This window comes from Anas platyrhynchos, chromosome 1, assembly GCF_047663525.1.
Source record: "Anas platyrhynchos isolate ZD024472 breed Pekin duck chromosome 1, IASCAAS_PekinDuck_T2T, whole genome shotgun sequence".
NCBI classification, from domain to species: domain Eukaryota; kingdom Metazoa; phylum Chordata; class Aves; order Anseriformes; family Anatidae; genus Anas; species Anas platyrhynchos.
The window spans coordinates 154,181,632-154,194,318 of record NC_092587.1 but is presented as its reverse complement, the minus strand read 5'-3'; the positions used below and the strand labels follow the sequence as shown (position 1 = coordinate 154,194,318).

General features: G+C 43.4%; 1 non-coding gene across 1 annotated transcript; it reads right to left on the bottom strand.

The window, feature by feature from the left end:
* Positions 1 to 10,418: 10,418 nt before the first annotated feature.
* Positions 10,419 to 10,491, bottom strand: TRNAF-GAA (transfer RNA phenylalanine (anticodon GAA)). Its single transcript has one exon. It is a non-coding gene; the product is annotated as a tRNA-Phe (tRNA).
* Between the last annotated feature and the right edge of the window lie 2,196 nt (positions 10,492 to 12,687).

Below are 12,687 nucleotides of genomic sequence, written 5' to 3'. Positions count from 1 at the left end.
ACAATATTGGCACTACTCCAATTTTAAAATAGCATGCTGAAGGACTTTTTATTTACTATGAGTTTCTCCTGTCTCTCGAAAATGAGTATCACTGCGTGTTGGCACTGCTGCTGAGAGGGTTTCTCCACAGCTATCAAAGGACCTTTCAAACAACTGACATGAGCACATGAGCCATGGCCAAAGCCCTGGAGATTCAAACCCTGACCACGCTGCCTTGTCAGCTATTCTGAGATACCAAGTCAGGCTACCGCACCTGGAATTGTGTTAAACTGATTTGTTAAAATATTTAGGCTCTGTGCTGGGGGTATAGGAACACAGAATATCAGTTACCTTGCAGTCCATACCCATGCACAGATTCACCCCTAAGGTCAAACTTCCCACCCTATCCTCCACAGCCCATACAGATTCCTGCTCATCTTTGCGATTAATATATTCACATAGTTATTTTTTCTGACAAGAGAAAGACTAAAGAAACAGAATACTCAAAGGTACAGGCAAAAAATCTCTACACACAGCTCACCCTGAATACAGAATTCCTGAGCAATAAGTAGGCAGTAGTTTTGCTTTTTTTTTTTTTTTATCAATGACGGTATTGTTTCTCAGGCTCCTACTGTACTCAGGCACAGATTAGCATCAAGCCAGAAAAGTATTAAGCCTTTGGAATTTTGGTAAGATTTTTGTCCAATATATACAACATTATTTGGGAAACAATATATCGATAGAAAGAATAGATCACACAATGATTCGTAATGACAGGTGATACTTCTGGAGATAACCAGAAAGATAATTCCACATAGAAAACTGCAAGCAGGAAAAGGATCAAGGTCAAAGTTGAAAGAAAACAGGCAGAAGGAGCAACACCCAAGTGTGTGCCTCATTGGCAAAAGAGCTTTCAAGTGGAAGGAAGGAGGGAAGGAGGGAAGGAAGGAGGGAAGGAGGGAAGGAGGGAAGGAGGGAAGGAGGGAAGGAGGGAAGGAGGGAAGGAGGGAAGGAGGGAAGGAGGGAAGGAAGGAAGGAAGGAAGGAAGGAAGGAAGGAAGGAAGGAAGGAAGGAAGGAAGGAAGGAAGGAAGGAAGGAAGGAAGGAAGGAAGGAAGGAAGGAAGGAAGGAAGGAAGGGAGGGAGGGAGGGAGGGAGGGAGGGAGGGAATCCATGGTATTTCAAGCTGAGTACCCAAAAGTGATGAACACTTCTGGAATTTTTTGCCCTTGTGAATATTTTTCTATTTCTTTTCTTCAAAGAAAATATTACACCTCTGATTCTTTGTTCTGCCAAATCTTTACATTAGTTTATGATTATTTACATTGTCATAAACCTCATCTGAACAGATTCTATATGGAGCAAAATTTCAAGCTTGGACAAAATTTCAAGCTTGGACAAAAAGGATTTATAAGGGTTGGAGAATTTTTATTGTACTGCTTGAGGTGATTTGAACACACATTTGTGCTTAAATATAAAAAGTTTGAATGAGTGATGCATTGGACAAAGTCCTACCACCGTAAGCAGTTCTACAATGGGTCTGCAAAGCTGCAGCAAGAGCCTGTTCTCTACATACACTGGCACCAGCACCAATCACATCAGTATTGGCATCATGAACACTAGCCTGGCATTGGGTTCGTCCCCCAGCACCAGTTCTGCCCACCAAAGGTGGCCCATGTGTGCTCACACTCCACGATTCCTACAACACAATGCAGCAGCATTTCTTATCAGCAAGGGAAACTCCACTGCCTATCATGGAGCCATTCAGTTTCTGGCATTCCTGCTTCAACCTATTTTAAAGCATTCTGCAGTCAGCCCTTCTTGCCCTCTCTCCATGCCAGATCACTCCTTGGTCACAGATTACCACTGCAGTTTGAATTTTGCCTTCTTCAGCTAGCAAGGAAATGAATTTATAATACCTTGGTATGTTTTTCATTGCTCCAAAGATCATGCAACATCCCTTTTACTTATCTGTGACATGAAACAGCCATGCTGGGTATGCTTTGAATGGATATCAACCCAGAACAATCTTTATCCAAAGCTTACATCAAATCCACCTTTTTGTTCATATTTTAAGTGACAGATAAATATTTTGGCAGCTGATTTTAACTGCTGTCAATTTATGTGCTCCAGATTTCATTACAGCAAGAAGGTCTAAGGCATTTTTCCAATGCTGCCACTAGGTATTACTTGAACACTTTTGAAAGTATCTGACTGGAAAATGTCTGAAGCAAAGCTATTCATGTTACAAGGTGGAAGTCAATTCAAAAGTAAGATACCTTCATTATGCATCTACTATGTATGCTTCTACCTGGGAGCTTTACAGCCAGTAGACATCTAATCGATAGAGTCGATGAAGCCTAAAGAGTAATTTGCCTGGAGGAGAAAGATTTCAAAGACATAAACTTCCTAGGAGTTTCAGGAAATCTAGAATTTGCTAGGCAAGTAGACAAGACATTTATTGCCCCAGATGAGGTAAGGCCTGCAGTATAAGATCATGTATTACTAGACACCAGAGATTCCACAAGTAAGTGGGGATTTTAAGTGACCCTAAGCACTACATTTCAGAAAAAAAAAAAGTTTACCTATATGGAGGCTCCCAGATGTCCACCCAGCCGCTCTCTCACTGCCTCTTCTGAGCAGGGCAAAGAACATAAGATGGAAAACCTCATGGGTCAAGAGAAGAAGGTCACCCACTAGTTACTATCACAGGCAAAATCGACTCAACTTGGGGAAAGAATAATTTAATTCATTACCGATTAATAACAGAGTAAAACAGTGAGGAAAAGAAAACAAAACCAAGAATACCTTCCCCTTGCCCCCCCCCCCCCCCCCCCCCCATCTTCTCAGGCTCTACTCCACTCCCCATTCTTCTACACTGAGCAACTGAGTCCTTTACAAACTGAGCCTGCGGGGGCTGCCCACAGGCAGCAGCTCTTAAAGCACTGCTCCCACATGGGTCCCTACCACAGGGTCCATCCCCCGGAGCAAACTGCTCCAGCACGGGCCTCCCACAGGTGGCAGCTCCCCCCAGACCCCTGCTCCTGCGTGAGCTCCTCTTCATGGGCTGCAGCTCCGGCCTGGGGCCTGCTCCTTCCGGGGGCTCTCCATGGGCCGCAGCCTCCTCCAGGCCACATCCACCTGCTCCACCGGGGGCTCCTCCACCCACGGGGGGGCTGCAGCGTGGAGATCTGCTCCATGTGGGACCCATGGGCTGCAGGGGGACAGCCTGCTCCACCAGGGGCCTCTCCACAGGCCACAGGTGAACTGCTGCTGCATGCTTGGAGCACCTCCTTCTGCACTGACCTTGGGGGCTGCAGGGCTATTTCACTCACATTTTTCTGACTCCTGTCTCTCACAGCTGCTGCACTGTGATTTTTACCCTTTCTTACATTTGTTTTCCCCAAGGCACCACCAAAGCTGCTGGGATTAGCCATGCCCTTCCTGTACAGGCTCTCTTTGACTTAGGTCCTCTCTCCTCCTTCCTCCAGTGCAGATCACTGCCCTCTCACAGCCTTACCTGTTGTCTCCCTGTCCTGCAACTGGGAGAATGAAGCCAAAGTTTGGGCATGCAGAGCAGCTCTGGAGATCTCATGATCCTGCCCTTGCACAAAATGTCTCTTCATACGAACAGTCTCGTCAGCTCCTGCTTTCTCATATTTGCATTATTTATCCAGTCCCTTTCTAATCTGCAGGCTTCTTTTCCTTCAGAAGCCTCACTGAAAATCAATCTACATGCTGTGCTATGTTCACACATTGTTAGAACAGAAGAGCAACCCACAAAGGAGTAACCTGCTCAGGCCTCACACCAAATACACGACAAGACTGCACCAGGAATTCAACCTGACTTAAAGACAGTTTCTTTGCCTTAGCTGTTTCCTTTTCTTGACAGCCACAAGGCTGCTGTGCTTGTGTCCCATCAATCTGGACTCCGGATTGCTCAAGCTTTCCTTGTATTGCAAATTCCACTCGTCAATCTTTCCATGGCTTTGCCAGCAGGCCTCCTGGTGACAGCAGATGAAATTTATCTCATCTAATGTTAGACATCTATTGATTACTGAAATCTACACTTAACTGGCCACCCGAGGCTCCTTTACAGGATCTTCTCTTAATGGTGAAAAATAGATGTTTTTAGGGTGCAATTCACTCAGCCTGTTTTCTGTACCCACATGAGGAAGGAATGAATTGCATCACAGAAAGACATTACCCTTCTTCATTTCCTTATTGTAAGGGTTGCCTAGGGTTCAGTGGTACTCAATACTCATTAAAAGCCTATGTTTGGACAGATGAGTCCCACCTGGGTCCCCCGCTGATTCTTCACTAGGCCTTGCATCCTGACTGAACTTAGCTCCCACTAAGCCCTACTACCTAAAGACATCCACTGTGAAAGTTCCTAGTCTGATGACACGTTGCTTCCCATCTCTGGAAGGACATGTGCTAGCTGAAGCATGTCTATATACAACTTCCTCAGAAAGGTCCTAAAATCACGCACTGCTTTAGTACAGCAGATGTCTCTGCCAACTCAGCTAGATCTTCCGCAGCCATAAATAAATGCTATTTAGAAACTGCTGATACATCTTTACACAACTTAGTCAGGTATTGCCTGAGTGTAGTTCTATTCATTTTTGTCAGAGATAATGTATGAGCATTTAATTTCCTTTGAAAGATCATTCTTCTGTCTCCCTGTCTTATTCCCTTGTTTAGTATATTTGAGGAACGTCTTCAGAGATCAAGAAGCAGTATCACCATTCAGCTAACAATGTAACAAGTCACTTTATATCTCATTGTCTATCAGATGTAGGAACTGGAATGAAAGCTTAAGCTACTTACAGTTTAGGTAAACACACCACTGACTGCCAGACAAAACCATCCTGAGAAAGCAATGCTGCTAATCTCAGCATCTTCAGCTGACAAAGGATGTGTAAATAACGTCAAAGAGATATACCACTCAGGAGCAAACCTATGTCTGCCTCTACACCACAGCTCTAGACACCACTTGTCCAAAGTCTGTCCAAGTACTTCTTTGGAGTTAGTTCGTCAGATTCTAGCCTGGACAAACTATCAAGGCAATCACAGAATATAAGGTAGGATTCATTTAAGGAACCCAGGCATCTGGGAGATAGAGAACTAAATCTCAGATACCATGTGGTTGTTTCCAAATAGTCAATGAAGGTGCATTGGGTTTACAAGACAAGGGTTTAGCAGCAGAGTAGCTGCAGGGTGGCCTCTGTGAGAAGAGCCCAGCAGCTGCCCCATGGCAGATCCGAGTCAGCTCCAGACAGCTCCAAAAGGGACCCAACGCTGGCCAGAGCTGAGCCGGTGACATTGTTTGCGCCTCTGGGAAAGCAGATTTCAGGAAGAGAAAAAAACCTGCTGTGCAACAGCACCTGGGAGAGAGGAGTGAGACAGCCCTACAGACACTGAGGTCAGTGCAGGAGGAGCAGGAGATGCTCCAGGCACCAGAGCAGAAGTTAACAAAGCATTAGGGACTGACCACAGCTCCCATTCCCTGTTCCCCTGTGCCTCCCGAGGGAAGAAGATAAGGGAGGATGGATGGGGGGAAGGTGTTTTTAATTTGCTTTTGGTTTCTCACTGTTCTAGTCTGCTAGTGATAGGCAATAAATTATATTAATCTCCCTATGCTGAGTCTGTTTTGCCTGTGATGGTAATTGGTGACTGATCTCCCTGTCCTTATCTCAACCCTTAAGCCCTTTCCGTCATATTTTCTCCCCCTGTCCCTCTGAGGAGGGGGAGTGAGAGAATCATTGTGGTGGAGTTCAGCTGCCCAGCTGGGTAAAACCACCACAGAAGGGCAAGAAGCACCTCCATAGGGTGACTCATCCCTTTCTCAGACAGGCATCATGGAAAGGTCAAACAACCCATCTCTCGCCTAAGTTCCCCGCCTTGATCTTACGAGGAGGTGTGGATGACTAACTCAAACTTAGACACTGCATTTTTACATGTTTAAAGTGAAGTGGGACGAATTCCACTCTAAACAATGGTGGTAGGAGACAATCTGATTTAGATCGAGCAGATGCACGCTTGTTGGCAAAATGGGAAGTGAAATGTAAGTTAATATCTTAGTTTTGGCACATGTGCAGCTCTACATGTGCTAAACCTGCAAGAAGCCAGCAGTCCAGCTAGCACACAGGCTGCCTTTGTGGCCTGTCACTCAGCACAGTCAGGAAGCGTGAGCCAAAAACCTCATGTGCAGCACGAAAGGGGTAGGACAGTGGGCCTGCTCTCTACCACTCAGCAGTGTAACAAATTGTGCCAATCACGGGGAAAGAAATATGAGAACTGAAAACCACATTAAAGAAAGTTTTGAAAGACAGCACAAAAACAGTATTTGAAAATAATATCTAAAACCTCTAAGGTCTTGACCTTACATTAACTCCTTCAAGAGACAGTTCTAGAAGATACTCGCGGTTTTTATTCAAGATACTAAAGCTACTACTTATTCCAACAGGAAATAAAAAAAAATGGAACAAAAGATATTCATCCCTCATGTCATGTGGGCTAAATCTCAAGAACATTGCCAACCAAACGAATGAATGCACCCTTGCTTTAAGCAATTACATGCATGTCCATAGAAACAAAAATGCACTGTTTACCCTGAGGTTTACTGAGGAATAAAGATAACATTGATAAGCATAGCAGAATTGACAGTTAAGACTTCACTAAAAAATCTGTCTTGCTAACTATACCATCAACTACATACAAAATGTATTCCTACATTTCTATGGGATATGAATCCTATATTACTACAGAAGCACAAAGCAGGAACCCTGAGGTATATTGGCAGGGGTGGAAAGAGGAAATCAAAAACACCCAAACTCCCAAGGAACTGAATCAGAAAAAGCCTTCTTACATGTGTTTCCTTAGCTGGACTCAGACCAGATAAAGCTTTCCTAATTTGCTAACTCACAAGAAGAAAAGAAAAAAGAAAAAGATGAAGACTGAATGTAGAATGCTAGATTCTAGAAATGTATAGTAAGCTGATTCTTTTTTTTTTTTTTTCCTTTTTAAATGTATTTCTTCCCCAGAAAAATTCCAAAATAATTTAGCTCTTTTTTGGGGGAGCAGTAAACAAATAAATAACAACAAAGATTTGACATTAGGGAAAACAATAATAATAATTATAATAAAAACTCAGACTGAGTCTTTACGTTTTTAAGCCCCTTGTATTGATCATACTGCATATCTTACTGAATATCTAAATGGGATTTAATGGATGTCTGTAAATAGCACAGGAGGCAAAGTCAGAAATATTTTAGTCAAGAGGCAGAAAAAATTCTTTTCTAACAAACTAACCCAATTTTCAGTCCAAGGAGAAGGAAATTTTATTATGTATAGGAACAACATTTATTCAGCACAGAGAGGCATGCTAGACAGTAACAAATATAAGGTGCAGAAACTGCCTGCAGGGACAAGGAAGGGATTTCCTCTATTTGCAGATATAGAAGTCTGGGGGGAGGAAGGAGAAGGAGAAAGGAGAAAGACCTGAACTTTCTAAAATGCTCAAAAAGCCTATGGAATATGCCAGGCACAATAAGTTATTATTGCCACTGTCGGAAATAACAAATCAAGGGTGTTTCAAAGGAAAGCTTTAAGCTTCTTTGCTATTTGTCATGTTCTGTGGTTGCAAGTTTTTGTGCTTCCACTTGCAGCAGAGCTAGCACATATGATACACTGCTTACTGAGCTGCTGCTTCTGCTTCAGTGTTCATTCGCTGAAACAATGATTCAGTAGCCAAGGATGGTGACGAAAAATGAACCATGAACCAAATCCATCGGATTTTGAATATCCGAGTAAGACAGAAACGGCACTGTAAATTGTGATTTTCCTCAGATTCCCTGTGAGGTATCATCTTCAGTATTTGACGATCATTTAAAAAAAACATATGTAGCCACATCTGTAGTGGCAGAGAAGTTTCCCAGTTGCGCAGAAGGAACGTTGTGATTAAAAAATGAAGGCTTCATGAGACAGGCATGAAAGTAACCTGGATCTGCTTCCTCGCAGGGGAGACAAGCTAATAGAAAAATAAATAGAAATAAAGATGTTCACTGGCAAGAAGAAACCTGGAAAGTAGCAATGCTAACAAGAAGATGGTGTAAAGCAGATAAAGCTGAATGAAAAATGCCTGAATATGGTGCGACATAAAAGCAATAAAGCAACAACACTTGGGGTTATTTTCTCAGAATCTGCCAAATCACATTAGGAAGAAGCATCAAACTGCAAAAATCAAACAGTTAGAACTTTAAAAACACTGGAATTAAGGTTATCTCTTAATTTTATCCTCTTCTTGCACATAAGACCTGCAGCCTTATTCAGAGCATGCTATCCAAATCCCATAGCAAACAAAAATTAGATTTTCTTCTCTAAGCCCCCATCACTGTCACCTTTAATGTTGTAGTGGTTCACAAAATTTCTCTTTAAATTCACAATACCTCTGAGAAGGGAATTGCTTTTACAGGTAGTATTATCCTTGTTTTAAAAACAGAAATTTTAGGCGCTGCTGTAGCACACAACTGCTATATATGCATCTGTGCTTGGAGAGGACAAGACTGACACAAGTGATTAATCCATTCCCAAAGCACCATTAATATTTTTGCTGAGTAAATAAAAAGTCTTTGGGGAAAAAAGAAAAAAAAAAAAAAAAAAACTGCCATTGCATGCACAAACCTACAGAGAAGGATGCAGAAACAATCATGATCTTAAAATTTCCTTCTTTCCTTCTGTTCCTAAGTACTTGAGTATGCAGTCTCAATTTTCTTTTGAAGGCTTAAAAATCGTTAGGAAAATTTTTGATGTAAGCAGATAAACTACCTTACCTGCCTTATTTGTAAGGGTCTAAGTAACAATTATGCCACTTGTACTAATAGGATATTAATCAGCAGTGAATGCTCCTTAGATTGGACAAGCAAGTCAGTGACAATTTTTGATGTGATGCTGTGATTTAAAAATAAGTAAATATATTTATAATAATAATAAGCTGTGATGCCTTTTCCTGAATAGATGAAAGATTGCAAAATATTGGCAAGGAGCTGATTTGCTCCAGTATTTTTCACTGGTGACACCAGTACTGAGAGACTTTTTTCTGTGTATTGTTCTGGTTTCAGTATATTAAAAAGGCTAGGAAAAAAAAAAATCTCTGAAAGCAGGAGAAAGTGTCTTAAAGACTTTGGTTTCCTTCATCAAAACAAAGGCAGGGTGATGCTTTGTTTCAAAATGCCAGCAACTGAAGAGATCTTTAATCTAACAGAGAAAAGGTTTAACAGCACTAATGGCAGCAATTTACCAGAGGACAGACCCAAATTAAAGTAAGGGATATATATGGAACAGTTGCAACAGATTACCCAGAGAATTAATGGATTCTTGCCTCTTCATGTCTTCAAACCAGAACCAGATGCTGCCCTTACAAATGTGCTTCAGAGAAATCCAAACGATTGGTGCCAACGAAAAAGTAAAGAAAGGAGGAATTGCAAAGACTGGGTGACATTCATTACCAACGTTTCTGGCCCCAAGGCTGTTCTTTAGCCTTTCCATGAACCAGAGGTAGCGACGAGCATCTGCTGGCAGCAGCAGAACAGCGAGATTCGGGAATTTTGATCTTAGTTCTAGATGCTGGGGAGAAGCAGCCTCTGGTTCTTCTGTTTCTGACTCTTTCCTCGTCCTGAGAGCTGCCACACACGGGATTTCTGTGGCTTCGAGCCTTGCCCTGCCATGTGTCCTGCTCCACGCTCCCGCAGCACGAAGCCCTCGCTGGTGCAGAGACCTTGGAGGCCCTCGGGCTCCCTCCTTCCCCACCTCCTTCCCAAATCACCCCGCGGTGTTTTTTTCATCCACACCTCATGGGTACAACACGTGAGCACCCCAAAGTTTGCCATTTCAGGGGGCTGCCGCAGTTTCCTCGCAGAGGAGGCCCCTCGCAGAGGCACCATCCATGCCACAGCCCAGGCGCCACCGTGACGGCGGGGCGTAGAACATGGCGCGCGCTCCCTCATCTGAAATGAAACGAAACAAAGCGAAACGAAACAAAACGAAACGAAACAAAGCGAAACGAAACGACGTAAAATAATAATAACATAAAAGAGTTAGCCGACTGAGGGTGACAACAGGAACTTTCAGGCCACCCAGCGTTAGGCGCTGGCAAACCGGCCCCCGCGGGTAGAGGGCTGCTGCCGGCTCGCCCCACGCGGTCGTGAGCGACACGCCCGACATGTCGCGACAGCCAGAGGGAGCCGTGGCGAGCCTGGGGCCGCCTGGGGTGCTGCTGAGCCGGGGATGTGGAGTGGGGGGGACAGCGGGGGGCTCAGCCACAAGCGGGCAGAGGCCGGGGCGCCCCCGGGGAGCTGAGGGTGAGGCGACAGCGGCTGGGGGGCGCCGCGACAGGCGACAGCAGCTCTGCGGAATGAAGGGGGAAAAGACAAAAGCTTACTGCCGAAACCCGGGATCGAACCAGGGACCTTTAGATCTTCAGTCTAACGCTCTCCCAACTGAGCTATTTCGGCTGGTGCTTTCTGAGGGTGAAAGAGCTACCCCAAAGCCATTGTTGCCCACAGTTCGCCTGGCCACTGCACTAAAATTTGGCTACGAAATTTTGGGTACACAGACATTTTGAAGCCTGACAAATCCCACACAGAGCTCTGGGTGCTCTCTGGAGCCCTGGCAGGAAGAGCCCCACCTGTACTTTTCCTGTGGCCTTGCTCGGGGCTGCACCTTCTGCAGGGAAGGTGCCCTGCAACTGCACGAACCACACCACCTAACTGAGCATATTTATCAAGAAAAAATTGTATTTTATTCCCCTATCGCCATTTAGGCATTTATTTTGAACAGCCAGGCGCCATCTCACTCCTGTGGCTACAGGATGAGTGCAAGGGATGTGCCTGAGCACGTGTTAGCATGCACAGCACCTACAGCAAACACGCATGGCTTGAGTTTCCAAGCGCTTCTTTGCCCATCCCATCACCCCAACAAAACCTGCCTGTGAGAGCATCCCTTCTTTACACTCCCTGCCGTGCTGCTCTGCATGTCCGGGCACCGCTTCTCCCTCCTCTTAGCCTAATAAAACCAAACAAGATTCTGATGCAAATTCTCATCGCCCCATGGTTTTCATCGCCACGGGTGATGATTGTTTTACTGAGCAATGATGAATGTAATCACTTAATGAGCGTGTCTTTTACTGATGCCACTAACGTAATCTTATGATCTTTCGTGCTGATAAGCTCAAAATGTGTGATTACACACACAGAAGTTAAAACACTATTGACACCAGACTTTTCATACCCATTACCACAGGGGAGAGAGGAAAAAGAGTGCTCTGGATCAACCATTTATTCTAATTTTTATTATTTATTTAATCCTTTCTTTTTGCTAGGGGAGGGTAATGCAAACAGTGGAAATAAAAACAACAGCAAGGCAAAAATCAAACAAAAACACAAGCATGATTCTGAATTAAATATAAAATATTTTATTAAACAGCCCAAAGGTTTTTGTTGTTGTTGTTGGCTTTTTGTATGAGAAGTCCATGTATTGAAAAGTAGGAATATCTTAGCTATTTAAAGAGTAGAAGAATACAGTTTTAGCAAAATGGAACATCCTGAATACAGTTGAAGCTATTCACAACTTTCTTATAAGAGGAAAAATAGCACGTGCTATTTTGTTCAGAATGGGAATCAAGGGTTTAAACAAAACAAAACAACAACAACAAAAAAAAAAAAACACATACATACATCAGCTTTTTCACCCTCAACCTTTCTCCTATACCTACTAAAGAACAGGGTGGATGAATAAAAGTAATTTTTTCATCTATCATTTTATGACAATGTAATAAAACGTAAACCAGCTTCAACCTCAAGTGGGATCTTAAAGACAAACAGCTTATGAATACATACAAATAGATGCCAAGGTATACTTTGTCAATAGATAAAGCTTCAGAGAGTACAAATATCATCTCCATCATGCAAACTGGAATCTGCTACACATGCCCACAGTGCAGACTCCAGACAGCATTTCTGCTGCCATCTGCTTCACCCATCTTCCCATTTCCTTCACTGCTGCTTGCAGGAGATCTGCAGGCTTCATAAACCAAGACAGTAGCAACATTGATCTTTCCCAGTGCACACAATTGGAAGTGCATGGGACTTCAGTAGCTGCTTCCTAAAGATCTAATCCATCCCACAACAGTAAGCCCCCAGAGATGCAGAACGGACAGCAGTCCCCAAATAAGTTCCCGAGTCTGAGCCTCTCATCTGTGACAGAACCTGTACAGAAACCCTCCTTCAAAGGGCAGCCACTCTCCTTTAGGACAGCTTCACCAATATAAGTGATACAAACACCTACTCCATTTATTTTCTTAAAAAGCAGTGGACATCTCCACATTAACAGTTTTGCTGGTTGATTTTTTTGTCTTTTCCCTTCTACAGAAGCAGCCAGAAGGTTAATGGCAAAATAAGCTGTTTTCTTTATGAGTACAGACTATTCCTGGGGAAAGAAATGCTCCTACCAGAAAACTCACCTGCTAAGGCAACCTGATCTACAGCAAAGTAGCACAAAGAAAGAATCATAGATTTAAAAATAAGTAGGAACATCTGATCATCATCTCAAACAGTTTTGAAGATTTCTCAAAACATTATAAACTAAGAGAATAGCTTCGACTAACAGTTAATAGATCCTTTTGACAAATCCACTCCCAATAATATCGCTTC